The following is a 17,809-nucleotide window of genomic DNA, read 5'->3' as shown; positions in this document are numbered from 1 at the left end:
CATGTGGATGCTCCGACAGTTTTGTTGTCATTACTTAGAATTCCTCATGGGAGAGACAGAAACTACGCACTATAGCTTTAAGACCCCACGAAAACCCTGTACTAATCTTAACTAGTTGTTTCGGTACCTACTGTCTTTGCTGCATGACGCTCACCTTTTGTCGTCTAAACTCAACTTCAACGACCGCTGAAACAACCGTCACCTCAAGGTGCTCTGTACCCGGCTCACAGTCACCTTTTCATTGGCTAAATTTAACTGTACAGACCGCTAAACTGAACTATCATGTGACTGGTCGTCACGTGACCGGCCGGCGGTAATTTCGTAGGCTATCATACATATAGTTACGTTTTCTTACAATGTACGAAACCGTTCATGAAAGTGCGTTGTCAGGGTTATCTGATTACATCATTTTAAAGTAAATATATAAATATTTTTCATATACACTACAGCAGTGTTTCTCAAATGGGGTTACGCATTCCGCTAGGGGTGCTTTGGAGTACTGCAGGGGTGAGTGAGAGTTTTGCAAAACACTAATTTCAATGTCATGCATTACTCTTAAAATAGTACAATTATAACAATTAATTAAGTGATGGATTCAAAACATTTGAAATGTAGGATTTGAATGTTTTTCAGTTACAAGGTTGTTTAGTAAATCTATCACTGCCGACACTGTATTGTACCTCTTTATATAGACTTTTTTTCTAACCAAAAGTGCTTTGCGCTGGTCAGGGGGTACTTGGTCTCGCTTTGCCAGACCTTCCTGCACCGCGGCGCTGCGGAGGAGGGTCTGGCTAGTCCACACAGCATTCCTGGATGGGAGAAAAACGTACTCTGGTTTATTGGCATTTCTTTAAACCAATCACAATCGTCTTTGCCGGTGCTAGGTACCAGGAAAAGCTGCAGTGCCGCGGCAAAATAGCTTCGGGAAGGAACTTTTGGTGGAACGTGTACTTTCAAAAGTAGTTTTAGTCGTGCAACAGAAAACTCAAATTGGACAGATAGTCTAGCTAGCTGTCTGGATTTACCCTGCACAGATCTGAGGAGCAGTTAACCATAGTCCTCAGAAATCCACCAGAGTTTAGAATGCCGACACAAAGAAAGAGGAAGGTAATGGATATCTGGCCTAAATGAGTGAAATCTGGCGGAATTTCCGTTGGCAATGGAGCAATCCTGGAAGTGGAACGTCAAGGATATAGACTACGAGGTACTTGGCTTAAAAAAAAAAAAACATTTCAAGGGGTTTACAGTATTGAAAATATTTGAGAACCACTGCACTTCAGTATAACCAATCAGACCTCTAAACACATGCTCCTTTATCACTCGACGCAGCCAGACATTTCTGAAAGTCATCTCGGGTCATTGCTTTAATTTTGAACAATCTGTCTGTTCTAAGTACCTCAACTTAATGGAAGTGCAATGACAAATGACTAGAGTACCCCTTTAATTTCTTTGATGAGGCTGTATGTGCACCGATAATACACCTAAAAGGATTTCATCAGAGCCTTGAAGAAATACATTTGGCAGCTATGTTTTTCAGAAGAAAATCTTAAGAGAACTTTTAGGAAAATATTTTGTATGATACTGTTCTGCTCATTGCTGGACTATTTATGTGAAATTCCAACCTCTCATACCAGAGATGGGGACTTCAGTCGCACTTAAGTCGCACAAATAGCTGACTTCAGACTTGACTTGCGACTTGACCCAAAGACTTCAGACTTGACTCGGATGCATGCGCTATGCCTATGTGCGTGCACTCACATAAATGCATTGTTGATGGCGACACAAAGTCCTCCCGGAGTTGTGCCTTTTGTCATTAGTTTTGCTTTCAATAACTTCGTAAACAGTGGCAGTAAGCGAACAGCTACATGCCGGATCAACGTCGAACTTTATCAGGCATCTCAAAACACACCCAGATAGGTCAGTCACTTGCTAATGTGAAAGAGACGTTAAATTTAGCATATATCGTCACAGGTAACAAGCTAACCATCGCAAAGTGTTGTGCTAATGCTGGGAACAGGCAAATTGTATCTTTTAAAGTTGTATCCATATTTTATTATTATTTCACTAGGCTGTTGTTAAATAGCAATACAGAAAGTATCAGTTCACACGTTTGCGCCATGGTTGGTGTATTAACTTTCAATACAGATGTTTCCCTCACACTTTGAACACTGACAAATGTAATGCATGATGAGGTTGGGCTTTACAGCCAGTTAGTAACAGACAGACATTACTTGGTGCAGATACCAAAATGTTGAAAAACACAGTTATGAAATTGAAACAGAGGTCTTAATTTGTGTTTCTTCAGATTGTATTGCAGTAGACCCCATGAAGTTATCCTACAACTGATTTTGATACTGTACTGTATGCATGGTAGTTACAGGACATGCTTTGAATTCTTAAGATTTAACAATACAGTGTTAGGGATAGATCAGATGGCCAGAGACTTGACCTTGCCCCTCAAAGACTTGAGACTCGACTTGGACTAGAGCTCAAAGACTTGAGACTCGACTTGGACTTCCAAAAAATGACTTGTGAACATCTCTGTCTCATACACTGTTTCAGGTTATTCAGTGATAACGTGTTGTGATACCCAATTTCCCTCAATATGACTTTTCTACAACTTCCTCATTTAGAGATTAACTCACTTGCAGTTTGGCTGTAACGTGTAGGTGGAGAGAATGATAGAGAAGACAACAACATGAAAGCAACCTTACAGTGATGATTATCTTTTACTGAGAAACTCCAATACCTTATCTTTTGCTGTTGATGATAAGATGACTTGAATGTTTTCTGCTATCAAAACTTCAGTCTCCACAGAAAATCATGTTATCTACTTTTAAGTGGATTCTTAACAAGCACATGTCATCATTATATCTCTAAATTAAAGCAGAACCACAAGTCCTCCAAGCTTATTATGGACAAATGTTTGACGCAACACAGACTGTAGCGAATACAAAAAAAGCATGGTGAAATAACTCACCAGTGTACACCCAGACGCCTGGGGTAAAGCAGGAAACAGGAAATAGGCTCCTAATGGAGCACATGCTGTCCTTTTCGTTATTATTAGCATTCAAAGATGAACTGATTATTGCTAACCAGTTCTTAATACCTGTAGTTCAGTGAGACTAGCTGTATCTAACAAAGTCTTAACGTTATTTTTAAATACTTAAAAATATCTTTTCCACATAAAACTACAACTGATCCAGGGTGAAAGACAAGGCTGCTCGTATTCACCCATTTGTCTTTGCATTCCGCTTGAGTACTGCAGATACTCTTTGCCACAATAGTGTGTAGAATACAGATGAAGACCTTGAGCTACGTAACTCTTATACCTCTTGGACACCAATGACCTGGGGCAGACCAGGGTTATCTGACACGTGTTAAACCCTTCTTTTGTCAATCCAAACCAAGCCAGTCAACACATGTTGATCCCTGCTCATGACAATTCAGATCAGACCTGGGTCACAACCTGGGAGCGAAGCATACACTTAGAAAATCCTGGAATCGCGCCTGTGGTTATCGTTGTTTTGTCATGACTAATTTATTAATGACTAATTACTCACGCATTATCTGTAATTAGAGAAAAGAATCACTTCATCCGATGTTTAAAGTGAATAAAATAGCCTTGCCAGCGTACTGCAGTTCCACTACTGCTCTTGAGAATTTTAAGTTTATTGCGGTTAAGTTTAGGCCACAAAAATTTAGCGTTATGCGGCGACGGAAGTTAAGTTTAGGAAAAAGATGGTGGTTTGGATTAAAAAATTCCCAAGGAACACGCATTTCCTGGGTGAAATCATACGAATTACAGTGTAACTTTTTGTAGCTTTTCGAACATATGGTTCATGAGTTAGCCCTTGATGTGAATAACAATAATAATTATATTATAACGATACTTAGCTGAACATTTTCTATTATGCCTGTTACTAGTTGGTTTTACAAGCTTTCTTTAAATGTCAGCGCTACACTGTAAAACCTTTTGCTAATATGAATGAGATCAACAGACCTTTGAGAGGGAAAGCACTACAATGCAACAACTCATCAAAATAGGGCTAGAGCATGATGCATAGAAGAAATCCACATTCTTTGAGTCTGACATAGTTAACGAAAAACACATTTGTATCAACATCCCCCACTTTCAAACGGAAGAGCATTTTTCTGACTGTGACGTGTTGTTTAGCGATCAGCAGAGAGCCTCCTGTCACACTGAGAAAGCGAAGGCATATGAAAGACTTAACACACAGGACACAACTTAAAACATCTTCTCAGTGAACCCGTTTCTTTTTAAAATGCTCCACTTTGGCATTGTAAAGTTCAGTTGAAAGGGTAACGTAAAATGATGCAATGCATAATCATTTCAAACGTTCTATCCCAAAACATTCTCAGAAATTCATACTGAGATTACTAAAAAAAAAAGAACTTATATTATCGTAATTTCAAACTTAAAGGGACAGTTCACTCTAAAATCAAAAATACATATTTTTCCTCTTACCTGTTGTGCTATTCATCAATTTAGATTGTTTTGGGGTGAGTTGCCCAGTGTTGGAGGTATGTGCTGTTTCACAGGCAAATCTTATGTTGCTTGTTAATGTCCCAGCAGTTAGCCAGTTCAGCTGTACTTCTGTTAATCTTAACCAACTGTTCTTGTTTTTAAGTTGTTGTCTTTTAGCATTAGCATAATCAACTTGTATTGTATAGGGCCAAATCTGTATGTATTATTAGATAGCTTAATTGTTTTATCTCTTTTTAGGGTGACCCCTTACCACCAGTCCACGGACAGCGGATGTAAAATAGCCTCCAGGCTAATTCTGGCACATTTTGCTTTGATGTATTATAAGTGTGCATTGTCCCTGATAAATAAACCTGAAATAAATAAAATGATCTTCAATATAATGGAACTAGGTGGCACTGGGCTTGTGGTGCTCAAAGTACCAAAAAAACTCATTTGAAAAACCCAACAGCAATATCTCTTTCCCAAAATCATGACGCGGTTACTCAGGATAATCCACAGACCTGGTTGTGAGCAGTTTCATGTAGAAACTATTTTCTTTCTACGGAACTACACCCACCAACCGTATCACGGCGCCAAAGATGCATACTCATGGACGAGCGGCTAATGGCCCAACATTACTAGCTTGTGGAGATTAGTTTATAACCGATACTGCTAGCCAGTGGTGGAATGTAACCAAGTACATTTACTCAAGTACTGTACTTAAGTACAAATGTTGAGGTACTTGTACTTGTTTTTTCTTTTCATTCCACTTTCTACTTCTACTCTGCTACATTTCAGAGAGAAATATTGTACTTTTTACTCCACTACATTCATCTGACCGCTTTAGTTACTAGTTACTTTACACATTAAGATTTTTACACACAAAACACATGTAGTTTATAAAATCTGATGTTTTATTCTAAATGAAACTAGCCTACAATTTAATGGCCTACAAGTCCAGCTGAAATGATTAGACCATTAAACACACAACTGTTTGGATCCTTTACACTTTCTAAAATGGGAGGATTTTCCAGCATTGAGTACTTTTACTTTCTAATACTTTAAGTACATTTTCCTGATTCCTACAGTACTTTTACTTTTATACAATATATGTAATAGGGGGTCCCTGCTCCGCCTTTCTCTCAGTCAAGGGGTCCTTGGCTTTAAAAATGTTAAAGACCCCAGCTATAGATGTTTACAAAACTCCACAAAGGGCATCAGTGCCTCATCTGAGGTCTAAATACCAGCCCTTAACTGGTAAACTCATTGTGCCCAACCTCTGCCTGCATCATGAGTCAACAAACAACAAAACCTTGACATCTTATTTGATGTGGCATTCAGATAAGAGTCGATCTTGATACCGCCGGCCATTATGCCCGGAGCTCTCTAATACTTAATTTACGAAGCTGCATCACACTGCAATGTGATATAGGCTCGTCATCATGGCAACTGGTATCAGAAAAAAAAGGACAGCAGATGGTGTTTTCATTAAAGAATTCAAGCTGATAGAAGAATCAACCGAATGACTTTGTGTCGGAGTCTCCGGTGCACTTATCATATTACATTTAGTTCTCTAGCTGCCGGGAAAAACACACACGCAGGCCAGTGTCAAAAAGGGTCGCTGATACACGGGAGCTATCTGTGTTCCTGTTACACTGTGCACAGTCATGAGCTTGATCCCTCACTGGAGACTGAGAGCTGAGCATGTCCAAATAATGCATCGGTAGTAGGGATGGGAAAAGAAATCCATTCACGTACGTATCTGGATTTGTTGCGATGCTTTTTAAAATTGATTCTTTTCCTTACAATTAATGTTTTATTTTATTTTTATTGGGGGGGGGAATACACACAACAGTAAGCATGATCGGTTGGCGTACAGTAAATGCAATGAGTCGGTGTTACCATATTTGACAGAAATCTATTCAATTTCCTGTTATTTCTGACAATTTGATAAACTGTCGGAAGAACTATGACCAAAAAAGTCATAAAAAAATCAAGTCCAGGCACTGAAGAGCATGATATGCTTATCCTGGCCTCCAGGGGCATAACACCACAAACCCAATACACAACACATGGTATAAAATGCAGCACTTGGGCCACTGTCATTCTTTATGCCCCTGGAGGCCAGGGTGAGCATATCATGCTCTCACATATACACACCTGCAAGCTAGAATCACTGATGTTCCCTTTGTGTCACTACATCCTGAGGAAGGCTCAAGCCAACACACGTTGGCACAGCTACTAAATGGATCTTGAGGTAAGACTGTCAAACTTCGGAAACTCTTCATGAAAGTCTATAAAGCGTTTAAAAATAAAATAAAACTTTTGCAGATATTACCACATCACCCTGCCTTTTGACACCCCCTATGGAAGACATGCACAGTCAGCAGCTGTCAAACCCAAAGACAAGAAACAGAATAGGCAGACTGATCACCAGTCTGGCACATAATGATGTAGCCTGGATCAGTACCAAGATTTAAACGTCATTACATTTACATCACGACTTGCAACTGCTAGAGACACTGATTTTCTCTGTGTGTGCGTGTGTGTGTGTGTGTGTGTGTGTGTGTGTGTGTGTGTGTGTGTGGTCACAGCAGGGAGGTCTAGTAGAGAGAAACCCTGTGTATTGGCGTTCTGCAGGCTGCAGGACTCTGGCTGTGTGGAATTGAACAACATGAAGGTCTTACCAGAGGAAGTGGCGAAGTAAAGACTCCAGGCAGTGCTGAGGAGCTGCTGAGCTCCCCGGGAGAAACACCTACAAACACACACATATAGAGCACAGTCAAGATAATGAGCAAGCAAGACGAAAACCATAGTCCAGCTATGAAAACAGCTGTCCTCAAGAAGGCTAGAAACATTCGCACATGTGTTGCCATGGTATTAAAAATTGAGCCGAGGCATTTTAAAGTTGAAATGCTTCTTCACTGGTGAGGGCAATGACATTAAAAAGCACCTAAAACCCAGGTATCTGTCTATGTTTTCATTGGCTCTTTAAAATCACAAGTCATTAGAGGAAATAAAGGCACAGACACCAGTTTTTAGCCTTTTGTGCTGAGTATGTTTTGCAGGATGTAGTCATACCCCAATATCTGGCGAATGTGACCTATTTGCAACACTACCCTCAACATAGCAACTTCCACAGCAGCATTAAAGTAACCTCTAGTAGTTGCCAAAGAACACCCCTCCTTCCTATGCAGTGCTGCAGTAATGGCCGAGAAATCCCAGTATCTGTTTCTTTCTTTTCCCTTTTGGACCGGGGGGGCTGTCAAATGAGTTAATATATATTTTTGTGTGTCAGCCCCCCAGGCAAACGGACATACAGTTGTATTCAAAATAATAGCAGTCCGACATCACTAAGGGACCGTTCGGTATTTATGGAATGGACCATGGCTGAAACGGGTAATTGCGTTGTTTAAAAAATGAGGCAAATAATTACGTCTGGCATGACCAGATATTTTATAAATATCTTAAATAACACAAAACAACTAAATGGTGGTAGGTAATACATCTGATTTCAATATTACCTGGCTGACGATGGGAGCAGCAGGACGCAAAAAAACGCAAGTTACTGTTGTACTAGTCTGGACATCTTGCCGTGCCAACCTTACAATAAATGTTTCCTAAATGCCATGTATATAAATGTGATGTCAGCTTACTAATTGATTGCGGGTTTTGTGTAGATTTGGACTTGTATACGTTTATTCCACTTTGTTTAAACAGCGAAGTGAAGAGGCCTCGTTCACCTGTTTGGAGCTGGCTGGTGAATGTGACGCTCGTATAGGCCTTGCTGGATACACCGTGACTCTGTTTGTGGATCTACTGATCGCTGTGGATTACATTTTTTCCGTGTCATTGGATTACGGCAAAATACGGATCTTTTTTCTTAACGTGTCTTAACGTTTTATGGCGAGTTTGGAGAGGCGTCTCAACAGACTGTAGGTCCAACACTGATTGTTCACCGTTACATTTTAGTTGAATTTAAGCGTCTGTCTATTGCGTTCCAAAACAGCCGTGCTGCGATTGGATTTCATAAGGGTGAATTGTTAAATTGTTACAATGTAATTTAAAATCTGCTTTAAAAATAAACATCTATGTTTGGGAATATAATGTTCAGCTTCGGCACCTTTACCTATGTGCTAAAATACACAATGACGAAGCCGAGTGACAAATCCATAGCAACCAGTGTTGAATTTGTTATTTCCCAGTGTCCTTTGCTGAATGGTCTCAATATTGTATTGTTTTATTTCATGTGAATACTAGTTTACTAGAGGAGTAACTTAGTATTTGAAGTAATGCAGTAATGCATGAAGTGTGCATTTAGTTTCCATGCTTATTGTGTTTCCATAATAATGTTAGTGAGTAAATCTACTGAAATGGCCACCACACCATAACAGAGGAGTGTGATGTATAAGATGAGAATGCAGAGGTTAACTCCTGTACATCATGGCTGTAAAAATCAAATGGCATCTGTACTTCTTTGCTAAGTACGATTAGAAGAAGGCTATGTGAAGCAAAGCTATCAGCTGGAAGCCCCCGCAAAGTCCCATTCCTGAAAACAAGACATGTACTGAATAGGTTGAAATTTGCCAAAGGACACATTGACTGGCCAAAGGAGAAATGGCGCAAAATTCTGTGGACTGATGAGAGCAAAATTGTTCTTTTTGGGTCTAGGGGCCGCAGACAGTTTGTCCGACGACCCCCATGCACTGAATTCAAACCACAGTACACTGTGAAGACAGTAAAGCATGGTGGTGTAAAAATCATGTTATGGGGATGTTTCTAATACTGTGGTGTTGGGCCTATTTATCGCATACCAGGGTAGATCAGTTTCAATACATCAAAATACTTGAAGAGGTCATGTTGCCTTATGCTGAAGAGGAAATGCCTTTGAAATGGGTCTTTCAACAAGACAATTACCCAAAACACATCAGTAAGCGAGCAAAGTCTTGGTTCCAGATGAACAAGATTGATGTTATGGAGTGGCCAGCCCAATCCCCAGACCTCAATCCCATAGAAAACTTGTGGGGTGACATCAAAAATGCTGTTTCTGAGGCAAAACCCAGTAATGCAGAAGAATTGTGGAATGTAGTTCAATCGTCCTGGGCTGGAATACCTGTTCAGCCTAATATTCCTTTTTCTTCACTATAAGTACGGTAGGTATAACACAAACTTGATCAATGTTGGTCATGTTTTGATTTGGAATTGAATGTGCAGTGTTCCCAATCCCATATGGAATTAAAAGCTATTCTAAGGATTTTGAGCATTATTCACTTTTTTTAAATCACACTGCAATTATTTTGAACACAACTGTAAATAAAACAACAGTGACCAAAAAAATGTGCAGGGAAGCAGAAATTCTCAGGTTGGACTCAACTCTGGTGTTTTGCCAAAAGAAATCATTGGAAGTTATTTTAAGGTCATGGTGAGATCTCAGCGGAAGAATAGGAAAACAAAACAAACAGGAGGTGGTTTGATTATAATGAGGGTGAGAATGGAAAGCTTTTGTCATTAATTCATTGGCAGGACAGGGCTGGCCATCTCGCTCTCCGACAGACGGCAATCACTTGTAATCAGACTTAATGGGCCCTCCAATGGGAATGCTTTTCCTCCCTCCGTGCTCCGTCTGTAGCACTCTTTAACACACTTGTCCACACGAGCATGGGTGCACTTATACGTGGAACTCATCTGGGGGAAATATAACGCCGGGCTCTGAATTATTGTTTTAATAATACCGTCTATACCGTCGACAGCACAACATAATCAAGTCCTATTTGTGTGTGATGCATATGGACACATTTGCTTGGTTCATATTCTCTGCCAGTCACATTTGCATTCACCCATTTGCAGAGTCGCCTCCTGCTCTCCATCAACACAGTTTACAACGCTCATTAAAGGATAATCGGTTGTATTCCTTATTTTGGCAGTGTTGGCCATTACCAGCAGGGTTCGACATTAACCATGGGCCGATGGCCTGTGGGGGCAAAAAATTACTCTATGGCCACCAAATATCCCCGTTAGGTGGCCACCAAGTTTTATCAGTCCTCTCCTGAGGATGAGACTGCGAGTCTCAATGAGATTACCCGTCTAAACAAAAGTTCAATAAATTAAGAAAAGCCCCATACTGCGGACCTTTGCTAAAGCCCAGTTTAGACCAAAGATTGGCAACGAGACAAAACCGTTTTAGAACGTCACAGGGAAAAGTTTCGCTTAAAGTGAACCGGCCCGTCTCAGCTCGACTCAAACCAGCTGATGATGTCGCTGCGACTCAGCTGGTCAAGTCTCCAGAGGCTGGTTTTAGAACGTAAGGGACGTCACCTGTTTCAACAGCCAATAAAGAAGTCATCTTGTAAAGTCAGCTTTAAACTATAGAAAAAAAAAAAGATCCATAATCTGTTTTATTTCTATGTTACAAACTGTCAACTGGTCGAAATGGCAGATAGACGGAGCCTCAATGTGCGCCCGCAAGCACAGTATGTACTGTGGAGCGAGCTAGAGAGTTACTGAAGGGAGGGAGCGCCTAGGAAAAAGCTGTGAATCAGAGAAATAAAATGAGTTTTTGCCAATTCATCACTTGAAATGTAACTGTAGCAAGCATCTCACTATCACTAACGTTATCCAAGTTCATATTTAGACGCAACAAATGATATATCCAGCAACAAAAAAGACTGAAAGTCGGAAGATAATAACTGAAGTACGAAGAGTCGTTCCATTGGAGATTGTGTGAACTGGCATCCTCTATACTAAAGAAAGCACATTTCATCCAGCGCCAATAGTATGAAATAGGGATGCACCGAATCCAGATTTCTGGGGTTCGGCCGAATACCGAATTCACTGGTTAAGATTCTGCCAAATCCGAAACCGAATACCGAATCCTCCTCCCATCCTCAGTCCATTAACACAGTAAACACATTAATGAAGTAAACAGCGTCCACAGCCTCTAAAATACCTAATGTAACAACTTAATGTTGAATCCACACGCTCTTTTCACATCATAGGAAAGCACATCGCTATCGCCAGATGAGTGACAATTTTGTTTGGCAAATTTTCGCTAACCGGAGTATGATGAAGGCATGTTGGGGGGGTGAAATTAGAAAACTAACGCTAGCTAACGAGCAGCAGCCGGCCGTTCGGTCGCTCCGCTCCCACTGTAGGGAGACTCATTTACCGAGAGAACAGCTGACAGCCCGGGAGAGGCACTGTCTGGTTAACACCAGTTTTTAGCTGTGACTGTCCTTCCTTTGCCGTACCTGAAGTTGCTGCATTTTGGCTGCTGTCTGTAGATTCCTTCATGCACAACTCGTATTCTTTCGGATGTTTCATACCAAATGTTTTAACAGCGGCCATGTTGTGTATTGTTTAGCAGGGGCGGTTCTACATTGAATTACACCCAGGGCAAGACCCCCTTCGAGCGCCCCCCCCCCAACAACATAAGTGAAAGAGAAAATTATATTTGTCAATTGCACAAATCCTTCATTAGAGCATTTGAAAAACACACTTAAGAAAATCCAGTTAACTATTGCAATTACAACAGGAAACACACTTTTTAAATCGCCACAGTGAACACAATTCTGCACAAAATATGACAGTATAGGTTATCAGAACTTAAAATAAATATACACTATATACATAAATGTGCCAACAATATATACAATAATAAAACATGTAACAAGATTAATAAATTAATAAAACGGTATACTCCTCATGAATAATAAAACAAGCTATATATATATATATTTTTTATCATTTCAAGAGGTCTTGTGCTTTAATTTGAAGAGCTCTGTTATGAGCTTTTGTCTGCCTAAGCAGATAGAAAAGCTACAATTCTTGTTAAGAAAGTTTGCATGATGTGCAACGTTTACATAATGCTGCTACTAATACAGTCATACAGTAAAGCATGCCTACGTCTTTTATTGTTGTAGTGTTTTGTCCACCAGTTTTATCAAGGGGCAAAGTGTTTTAAGGGGAGTTGTGCTTACCACAGGTTCTAGCCTCACTCCCTCATCTCCGTCCCTCTCCTCCTGAGTCTCCTCCTCACTGTGCATGCCACTGACACTGCCGCTGATACCACCACCACTATCATCAGCCACGGGAGCTGATGAGGGTCCTGCTACTGCCGAAAACATGTCTTTTCACTTTTTTCTTTTATTTGAGCCGCTTGGGTAACTTTGTTTGATTTTCCCGTTTAGACCATTGACATAAAAGAAAGGTTTAGACTTGTCTTGCTCCGTCTCTCTGTGTACTTCCGAGTTCTCCTATCACCATGTGTTTATCTTTGGCTGGGTTTGGGTTACCGTTTCATTGTGAAAGTAGGGGGTGCAAGCAGGGCACCTGCAGCTGCAAGGAGGCCGATTTGCCAAATCCCCACACAGTGAAATGGTAGATAACAGAAATTATAAGTTCTCGTGCCGCCCACCATGTGACATCAAAAAATGCCACCCCGGGCGACTGACCGGTTCACCCGTGCCAAAAACCCCCACTGTTGTTTAGGGTCCTCGCCACCATGAGACAAATCGGCATTGCAAATTGAACATGTAGCTGGACTTGAATCACCTTCTTTTGACTGAAAGTACTGCCAAACAACACTTTTTCTGCTCACGAGTTCCATTTCCACTTCCTCACTGCATTGAACGCTCCACCTACGTAAACACCTTCCCTTAATCAACGGCGGCGTCATTACGTCGACCAGCGTAGCGCAGGTAGTGCAAGCATAGGGTTCCTGGATTCGGTGCATCCCTAGTATGAAATGCTAAAAACTTCTCCTAAAAGAGCGTGGCATCGTTTGAACGTGTAGTGAACGTCATGTGGATGGATGCAATGTTACATTTGTATAATGCAGTGTTTCTCAACGGGGACGTTCAGAAGATGACGGGGGGCGCTGGAAGCAATATTTTGGAAAGGGGGGCGTTGAGGTGCCCTTGGGGGGCGTTGGTTTGAAAGCTAGTTTAAACTAAAGATTCACAATAACAATACATGTTTACAATTTAAAACTACTAAAAACCAGTGGTCTGCAACATTAAAACCACGGCACTGCGACTGGACGAGACGGGTATCATAACTCTTCTGTGCTTCTGTCAGCTTTGTTTGGCGCAGCTCCGTGCTGCCTTCATGGAAACGGGACGTCAGAGCATCATCTTAAATAAGCTCTGTACTATGTGGAGCTGCGTTCAGATTTAAAAAAACAATAAAGCAAACGCCGCGACGTCCTGTTGTGTTCTTTAACCCCCTCAATGTAGCACAAGTAGACTTTATATTTCACAATAACAGTTTTTCGTCAGATCGTTTATAGAACACAACATTTCCTACTGCACCTGAAGGCAGCTTCATTTCACGGAGAAAGAGAGAAAGAAAAGAGATGATCGAAAGATAGACTGTACTTTGTTGTTTGGCAAACATTTAGCTGTTTCACAAACTCCCGGGCAGTTCAGGGCTTGTGTTTGGTGTTTTAAAACTTTCTTGTGGAAGCGATAGAGGCAGTGATGTTAACGGTTTACTGCAGGCTACAGGATTCTCACACCTCAAAACGCAGCGCGTTTTTCTGCTATTTACTCGCAAGACAGGCAATAGCAAACCTATACTCTTCTAACCCAGACTCTTCTAAGCATCAACAAATAACTTTCAACTTTTTAAGATTATTTCCATTCTGCAGTAGGTGTCGTTCTTCAAGTCGTTTGTCATCACCAAAATACTTTTCTGTGTGTGTGTGTGTGTGTGTGTGTGTGTGTAATCCTTCTGCTTTTACCCCTTGATGAGTGAATGAAAAATAGATTTGAATGTTAACTTGCTAGCTGTTTCTGACTGGCTACTGTTAGTGTTTGTAATAATAATAATACATTTTATTTAAAGTGCCTTTCATAACACCCAAGGTCACTTCACAAACAAAAAAGGACATTCAAATTATAGTCATCTTATTAAAGGTGCTGAGGTTCACACCAGGGACATGCAGCAGGCCTTTTGATAATACCTAATTATAGTTTGAATGTTGCATAGCTAGTCGCTAGTCTGATTGGCTGCTGTTATTTCAATTGAACGTCAAATGGTTGCATTTAAAAAAACAACAACCTGTAAATATATATAATTTCTATTCACATGGCTTTTTTGATACCTGGGAAACAAATATGTATTTGTTTCCCAAGTGTTGTTTGTCATTCAATGATATGATTTTTTGATTATTTTTGATAACAATAGTAACAACAATAACAGGCCTATATTAGGGCGTAATCATTAATATTCGGGGCAACTAGCCTACATCTTATTTGATGGGGGGCGTTAGGGGCCTGGATAATGGATAGGGGGGCGCTGGCACAAAAAAGGTTGAGAACCACTGGTATAATGTATTCACATTTTTTTTCTTGCCAACGTTAGATATTTACAGAGCTAAAAGACATATTTAGCATCAAGGAGATTAGTTTTGTTAGGACATTTACGAATGTTAGCTGATGTTAGATCTCGCGAGAGTTTGATCCTAAGACAGAAACAGGTCTCAAACAAAGATCCTGATGTGTGAAAAATGCCATTTTGGTGTCCTGGAGATATCTGGCTTGTGAAAAATGGCTCTAATATTTACTTTGGTGACTATGGGGCGAAAGAATCGCTCATAATCTGGGTTCACGTCTCCCATTAAAATCATGGTGCTGCTGCGCCGCGTTGTGGTTGTGACGTGGCCACCAGTGCTGGTCGCCACCACTCTAGACTAGGGTTGGGAACCGAAACCCGGTTCTAAATTAGAACCGATTCCAAAAATGTCAACATTCTACGAAAACAACAAACGGCACTCATCCTGGTGCTCCTAAAGGCATTAGGAAAACAACCAATCAGAGCCCAGGAGTCTCTAACGCAATTTGCCAATAACTAATTAAAGAGGCTCCTGGGCTCTGATTGGCTGTTTATCTACGGTGGAAACTTGCAAATGCCACTAGGAGCACCAGGAGGAGGCAGAGGAATTATCACAGATTATCTGTCTCATGTGCTACTGTCACGATATAGTGACAGTTTGAGCAAATATGACAAAAATTTTGTTTTTTTTAATAAAAGTTAACTACAGAACCTTTTTAATCACCAAAATTGCAAAAGATCAAGCAATGCAATGCATTGAGCATTTCCCCCCAATAAAAATAAATTTGTAGTGAATATATTAGTTTAGTTTTTAGTATATTAGTGAGTTTTTCACTGAAAAAAATGCAATCTATTATCCTGTACTCAGCCAAGTAACTGTATATGTACACTTTAAATGACATACCTTCTCTGTAGAGTAAGTAAACCGCATCATATCTGACAATACAACTTAAAATAAATTTAATTTAAATGGCTTGTTTGAAATCACTTCCCATTCCACTGCAACAAAACTAGCTGTAATTATCTTTGGTTAATAACTGAATTTGATGCACACACAGAGTATATGACAAAGACAATGGAGCTGCAACATATCGAATACCTTCCATTTATCTGATTCCAACTTTACCAGTCATGTTTTCCCTATAAAAAAAGGTTTCCAAAATATTTTCAGACTGTGATGCTCCTATCAATTCAGAAATATGTGTGTGTATATATTACCCAAGGAGAGAGAAAAAGAAAGTATGTGCAAAGCAAAAACGCCCACTGATACACTCTGTTACTCAGTTTCCATGGTGATTTGAGGTTATATTTGACAACGTGACGCACATTTTCAGCATCCACTTTAGCTGTTAGTCATCTTCATCTTTTCCTGTGCAGTGAGCTAAAAGTATGAATGGACCAGACTAAGGAAAAGTAAGGTAAAATGATATTTGGGCCTGTGTCTGGGACGGTCTAGAAAAGACATGTGGATGAGTGTCGACAGGCAGAACTGTAACAGTAATAAATGGTTTAAAGTTAAGGCTGTGTAGGGCAGAGCTCTTCCTCAGCAGTTTTGTTTCAGGGGTGTGTTGAGTAGTCTGTGTCCGGTAGTCTCGCATTACCAGACCTTATTCCACAGCGCTGCGAGTTTTAAGCCTGGAACCACGCCAGCCAGCTCCGAGATGAATCATGACCATAAAACATTTGATGCGGCGCAAAATAACATTTGAAAATGGCATAAAAGGCAAAGGTACAAGGCTGTGAACAGAAACGATCATAGACTTCAATGGTAGCAGCTCGCTCTAGCTGTTCCCTGATTGGGTAAACATTTCCATGGTAACAGCAAGTGCCATCAATCAGAGACGTCGCGGTTACGCTTAGTATGGTGGGTAGCACTAGCGGCGCCAGGATTTTGATTGTAGGTGGGCCTCCAGAAAACTGGATGGGCCAGTTCAAATAAGCCAACAAAAAAAAACGGGTTCCCCTTCATCTCTGTTTCAGCGCTTTTCTGCGGCACTGAGGACAGCGACTCAGTAGCCTACCTGTGTGGCTCTTGTGTCGCTGTCCTCAGCTCAGTGCTGAAGCGGACAAATACACCTTGGCAGTAAGCCTAACTTCATTTATCTCTTTTAAATGTTCAATACACAAAAAGACTGAAACGGAATTATTACAGCCAGACACTAACGTTAACGTTAGCCTAACTGTTAGCCTACTTGCCTTGCTGGTGTGAGGGGGTGGCTACGGGAGGACTTGATGGGGAGAGGGCGGCCGAGCAGGATGGTAACTCGTCACTTGTAACCGCGTTACTTAAAATGGCAGGAGTTTCCTCCTCCTGCTCCTCGGAGCGTTTCTTGCTGAATTTAAATGAAAACAAGCTGCTTTGCGTTTCATATTAGCCAATAGCTACCGTCTGTGTCTGTCTCATTGAGCTTGCTTGAAAAGCTTGCGCGCCAACGTCATTCATTTCAATTGAATCACTTGCTGGTGACGATGCAGCCTGTGGGCAGGCTTAAGAGTCCACACGTGGGGTAGAAGCCGCTAATTGGCTTTCACTCAAAGCTTTCCTCGGGCTGCTTATTGGATGAACTGCTAGAATAAAAATCACTCACTATAGGCCTGGGTTAAAATAGGTGGGCCCGGAACCTAAAATGGGTGGGCCCAGGGTAGTCTAGTTTTTCTCCATAAGATCACGAATAAAACATCCATCCATCCATCTTCATCCGCTTATCCGGGGTCGGGTCGCGGGGGTAGCAGCTCCAGCAGGGTACCCCAAACTTCCCTTTCCCGGGCCACGTTAACCAGCTCCGACTGGGGGATCCAGAGGCGTTCCCAGGCCAGGTTAGAGATATAATCCCTCCACCTAGTCCTGGGTCTCCCCCGAGGCCTCCTCCCAGCTGGACGTGCCTGGAACACCTCCCTAGGGAGGCGCCCAGGGGGCATCCTTACCAGATGCCCGAACCACCTCAACTGGCTCCTTTCGACGCAAAGGAGCAGCGGCTCTACTCCGAG

The 17,809-nt window shown here is 41.2% G+C and overlaps 1 protein-coding gene across 5 annotated transcripts in view; it reads right to left on the bottom strand.

The window, feature by feature from the left end:
* thrb (thyroid hormone receptor beta) overlaps positions 1-17,809 on the bottom strand; it is a 162,722-nt gene that overhangs the window by 60,961 nt on the left and 83,952 nt on the right. For all 5 annotated transcript variants that reach the window (XM_078268357.1, XM_078268356.1, XM_078268362.1 and 2 more), the window contains one exon: positions 7,177-7,244. The gene's annotated coding sequence lies outside the window, so the exon portion shown is untranslated. The remainder of the gene's footprint in view (positions 1-7,176; positions 7,245-17,809) is intronic.

This window comes from Sander vitreus, chromosome 14 (assembly GCF_031162955.1).
Source record: "Sander vitreus isolate 19-12246 chromosome 14, sanVit1, whole genome shotgun sequence".
In the NCBI taxonomy this organism is placed as follows: domain Eukaryota; kingdom Metazoa; phylum Chordata; class Actinopteri; order Perciformes; family Percidae; genus Sander; species Sander vitreus.
This window is presented reverse-complemented; position numbering and strand designations above follow the sequence as displayed.